The sequence below is a fragment of the Talpa europaea genome (genome assembly GCF_964194135.1).
Source record: "Talpa europaea genome assembly, chromosome: 9".
NCBI classification, from domain to species: Eukaryota; Metazoa; Chordata; class Mammalia; order Eulipotyphla; family Talpidae; genus Talpa; species Talpa europaea.
Window position 1 is genome coordinate 68,888,714 of NC_140076.1, and position 5,961 is coordinate 68,894,674.

Genomic DNA, 5,961 nt, shown 5'->3' on the forward strand with positions numbered 1-5,961 from the left:
GGTTAGCTTGGGTTTCCTTAAAGCATGGTGGCCTCAGGGGTGTTGAATTTTCATAAGGTATCTCTGGGCCTCAAAAATCGTGGTGTGAGGGTAACGTTTCTGAAGTCCCAGAATGTCACTTGTGCTATTGGTCAAGATGAGATTGCAGGGGAAGGGATCAGTCTTCACCTCTCAATGGGAAGGAAGCCAAAGAATTTGCAGCTATCACTAATCTGCCAAACAAAGTTCCACTAGCTTTTAGTGACAGGGATTGCTACTGAAAAGTCCCATAGCTTTCTGATTCTGGATCCTTTGTATGTGACTTGACTTTTTCTCCCAAAGATTTCAGGGCTTTGTCTTTATCCTTAGTACTCTGAAATTGCCTTAGTGTGGGTATTCCTTCCCCACCTCCATTTGTTCCAGAAACCATTTTAATAAATTTATGTTATTCGCTTATGAGAAATCTTGTTTATACTTCTTTGATAGTTTCCTTTCTCTGTTTTTTATTCCCCTCTGGAACTTTTATTAATTGGACCTTCTCTGATTTCTTAAGTTTTCTCTCCTATCTTGCATTCCTCAACTTTATATTAACTCTTTCCTTCTATCATCATTATTTTTATCTGTAAGGTTGATTCTCAATTAGGGATGATTTTTCCCAAGGGTGAGGGATAGGGAAAATTGGAAACATTTGGCAATGTCTAGAAACATTTTTTTCTAGTGCATACAAGAACTGGGGTGTAGGTCAGAGGTGCAGGGGGTAAGAGGATTCACCAGAGACAGAGTGGGGAGCAGAGCAGGTGGATCTACTGAAATACACAGCAGAGGGGAGCAGCAGGCAAGACAGGAGAGGTCTACTCTGCCATATGTGGGTTAGCTTGCTGGCCAGGGATCGAACTCAGGCCGCAGTGGTGATAGTGTGATAGCGCTGATACTTAACCCCTACACCACCAAGGAGGTCCCAGAACTACTCTTATTCTTTGGAAGTTTATTTTGTTTATCTCATCATCTTGTTCATATTCATGGATGATGATATAAGCTTCTCTTGTGACTCTGAGAATATTCATTGTAGTTTTCTTCAGCTTTTTGCATGGTCTCTGTTTTCTCAGAGTTGATTTTTCTCATGCTTTTGTTTGATTTGGTTTGGGTTCTCAGTGTCCATTGCTGGAATGTGGATTTCCATGATTTGTTATGTTTGCTTACTTCTAGATTATAAATATTTCCATCCTGGTTGATTTCAAAGTACATAACATAATTCCAATCAGCATGTCCAATTCCTGAAAATTTGGCAGTTTTCAGTAGCAGGTCCAGCATGCCATATGTCTGTCTTCCTGTCAATGTCAGATGATCCTGGCTGGCTGTTCATAATTAAGAATGAGACTCTGAAAATCCAACTGGGGGCCCTGGGTTGTGGGTAGGTCTTGTCTTCTGGGAGGCTTATAAAGTAATCCAATGGAATTCCCCGCATTTCAAAATCTGTGGGTTTTTTCTTAAGTCAGTTAAATTTCTTCATTTTTTAAATTTCTGATTATTGGGAGAGGTATCATTATCTGCCAGTGCTCTTGGGACTGAGAGGGAGAGAGTCTGAGTGTCACTATTTAGTATAGTCTTTCACTCGAAGCCCTATCTTACTGTGGTATCCCACCTCCACCAGACCTAGTGTCCCCAGGTTCAGATCTCTCTGATTCAAACTTTCTAGGAAGTAGACTCTAGTGTTCAAGGGAGGGAGGGATAGGGTGGGGCAGCCACCTGGCTATACAGGTGAGTACCTAGGAGTATAAGTAGTATCTAGGAGTCTAAGTGCCGCTCATGCAATCATTCAACCGTTTTCCCTGCCTTCAGGCCACACCACACCTCTGCTTTCAGGAGATTTGAGAACATTCAATCCTTTAGCCTTGCTGGGTTGCTCCCAACCCTATTCCTCCTCTGGTTTTTAACTATCATTAGCTTGATAAGGTGATTGTTTTTCATTCATTTTTTCCAACTCCCTAAATCTTCACTTTTCAAGAGGGTTTTCAAGAGGGAGAAAGTAGAGATAAATGTTAAATCCTCCACATTTAACAGGAAACTCCTCCACTATCCCTCATACCATGTTCTTTTCTCCTTCCTCAGACTTTCGCTGACACTTAAGACTACACTCTTTCTCTTCCCATTTTTCACTGCAATATAACCACCCCAGCCAACAACAACAAACATTTATTATGCTCAGAATCCTACAGTTTGGACAGGGCTCAGCAGAATGACTCATCTGGAGGTAGAAGGTCTATTTGGGGATGAAATACTCACGTGAATTATCACATAGTTGGGTGTTGGCTGGAAGCTCAACCAGTGTATTGGTCAGGCCTTTGGCTCTGCTTCACACAGGCCTCCTCAAGGGCAGACTGGGCTTCCTTACAGCATGGCTGCCAAGTTCCAAGAGTGAGCCAGTGTCTTGAAGCCTAGGCCTGGAAACTGGCACAATATTCTTGACGCTATATTTGACAGTCCATCAAAGGACATTACTGGATGTCTTAATTTAAGGCCATGGAATTTTTAAAAAAAGATTTTATTTATTTATGCATGCAAAAATTGGGGTACAGGCCAGAGTTGTGGGGGGTGAGAGGATTCACCAGAGACAGTGTGGGGAACAGACCAAGCAGTTGACTGAAATACACCACTGAGGGGAGCAGTGGGTGATTCAGGAGAGGTCTGCTGCATCATGGGGGTAGCTCCCTGGCAGGCCAGGGATCAAACTCATGCTGTAGTGGCTGTGGATAGCTTCATAGGTTGTGTCTCAATGCCTTGTGCCACCAGGGAGGCCCATGGGATTTTTAATGTATGGAGATGCCAGTGATGACATGGGGAGGCTGAGGCCACTAAAAGATTTGTATCACTCGCATTTCCCCACATGAAGGATCATGCCATGCCATTTAGGGCCACAGTGGGAAGCACCGGGTTTGGTCAGGAAGCAGAAGGAATTAGGGAAAAGTGCGCCCCAGAGCTTTAATTGCATTTTCCTTGGGAAAGAAGCTGCAGGTAAGCAACTGAACAGTCAAATAATTTTGGCAGACTCTAAGAGTCATCCTTAGTTCTCCAACACATGACCCTGGGGTGATTTAGGGCTTGGTGTGTGGGAGTTAGAGAAAGGAGGTGGTTGGGGTATGGATTAGTTGGTTGCATATGAAAGGAGTGTTGTGGGTATTCTAGGAATTAGCTGACCTTGGGAAGGGCAATCTCTCTTTGACCATCAGGGCCCCTTAGATATCAGAGAATCATGAAATATAGAAAATTAAAACATGATGAGTGCACCAGATTTGAGGGGAACGGGCTCTTGCTGGGAAGAGAAGCTAAGAGTTTGTAGCTCTCTTTACCTACCATACTGTCTGAGGGGGGCGGTGTGTCTCTCTCTTTACATACTCACCCATATTCTCTTCCTGTAGAGTACTTAATACAGGGAACAATTAGACAACACTTTGCTGCTGGTTTTGAGTCTGTCTCATTCACTAAACCATAGCTTAGTGAAGACTTGACTACTGTGCTCATAACTGCATCCCCAATGCTGACAACAAGGCATATAGGCTTCCAAAAAATATTTATTAAGAGTGAGAATGGGGGGCCTCCCTGGTGGCTCAAGGGGTTAAGACGCAGCCTATGGGACTGTCTGCAGCCACTGCAGCACAAGTTTGATCCCCAGGCGCCAGGGAGCAGCCCACATGGTGCAGCAGAACCTCTCCTGACTCGCCCGCTGCTCCCCTCAGCAGTGTACTTCAGTCAATCCACCTGTTCTGTTCCCCACTCTGTCTCTGGTGAATCCTCTCACCCCCCACGCCTCTGATCTGTGCCCCAGTTCTTGTGTGCATAAATAAATAAGTCTTCAAAAAAAAAAAAAAAAGAGTGAGAATGGATACATTAGGCTACTCAGCTTATTGTAGGTGCTCAGGAAATGTCAACAAATATTTACGATTATCGACTCCCCTGTAATCCCAGCTTTTCCTAGCAGGTGTGAGGAAACTGGGGCAAGGAGAACTCTGAATTAAAAGGGGGAGGTTCATGCTGAAACTTGAGGGCAGGTGGGCACACCAAGTCCAAGAGGCAAGGTCTCTACCACCATCTAGGAGACACTGAGGAGGGGACATGTGAGGTGATTGGGCAGGGCAAAGTTTTGAAGAAAGGAGTTGAATATGGAGACCCCAATGATGTGGGCGCAAGAGACAGAACTTCCTTTCCTCTGTGATAATAACTGCTAATATTTATTACTCACTTTCTGAGTGCCAGGCACTGTTGAAGCCTCACACAAACCTCGTAGTGTAAATGCTACTATTGTTCCCATTTTATGGATAGGGAAATTGAGGCCCAGAGAGGTGGGGTTACTTGCCCAAGATTGCAGTGGACTTACACCCAGTTCCCTCTGCCCCATATACTTATAACCATTACACTCTGCCCCATCTCACAGGAGTTCCACGCCAGGTCACTGGGAGTGGATTGATTCACCAGCTCATTCATTCATCATTTCAGAAATGCTCAGTGATCCTGCACTGGGTTCACCCTGTGTTTGGTCCTGAGGTCACAGAGAGGATACAGATCTGGACCTTGCCCTGTCTGATGGGAGGGGTTGATCTCCAGGGGCAACTGTCAGTCCATTCCGCCAGCCAGAGCATTGAGGGCATGTGTGAACAGGGGTGGCCCTGGAGCTGCTCCTCAGGAGGCAAGGCAGGGAAGTACAGTCCAGAAAAAGGGAACTGCATATACAAAGATGTAGGAGGGAAAGTGGGGTGAGTCTGGACATGTGAGGTGAGGTGGGGGCAGAGGGAGGCCAGGTGTGGCTGGCGATGAAGTGAGGAGGGAGGCAGGCAGGGCATGAGGGTTTTAGGGAGCCCTTTTCTGGAGTTTGGACTCTGGCACAGGGAGCTATTGAAGAGTTTTGAGTAGGGGAAGGAGGTCATTAGATGGAGTGAGGAAGGGCTGCTTCAGAGAGATCAAAGGGAGCCGGCTGACCCAGGGGAGAGGGATACTGTGGGGTGGAGATGTGGGTGGATGGAGAGTTCAGAGGCTGCAAGGACTGGATGTTGGCATTTCTGGGCAGTGGGAGAAGAGTCTTGGTGATTTGATCAAGTGGGTCAGTCCCTGCGCGGGGAACTTAGGAGGAACAGTGGACAGTGGTTTGAGGGAGAGGAGTTCTGGTTTTGAAGCTGTTTCATGGTCAAGGTTCAGCTCTGGAAGGCATACTCTCTCCCCTTTACTCTTCCCTGTGGATGACTCCCATCTTATGGAGACTGCACGGTTTGGGGTCATTCCCTTTTGGTTCTCCCATAGCTTTTGAGCCATTCCCAAACTGACTTGACCAGGGAACCCGTCTGCCATGGGACTTCTTATAGGGCCAGGATTCCACAGAATGCACTTTGGGAAAGGCTGCCAAAGCAGCTATTATGGGTGTCAGCAAGTGGGACAAGGATCCTGACTGACCCTAGAGTCTCTGGATGATCCTGGACAAGTCATAGTCCCTCTCCATGTCCCTGATTTTGAAGGACACTATTAGCTTGGACATTTCTCAGAGGCAAGGTAGTTTAGTGGTTGAGGGAATAAATTCTGCAGTCTAAAAAAACTGTGTCCTTGCTGTTTTTCTATGTGGCCTTAGATAAGCCCCTTAATCTCTCAGCCTAGGATTTTTAGCAGCCACTTCATTGGGGGTAGAACATGAAGATCATGTATTTAATGTGCTCTCAGCTGAGCCTGCTACATAGTGGGAGCTGAATTCTGGCATCACGGTCAGTCACAGGCTAGGGTTCTGAAGTAGGCTCAGCTACCCTACCCACCCCCACCAAACTCCCTTCCCCGGAACATCTGGAAAATGGACAGAGGGTGATAGGACAGAGGGTAGAACCCTGAGGGGTGGTGGAGGGTGGGCCTGGGTCAGACCCAGACAAATTGGGGAAGGGTCTGCCAAAGGAGGGAGTCCTGGGTACATGTGCTCCTTCCCTGACACCTTTCTCCTAGGTCCCTCCAGAC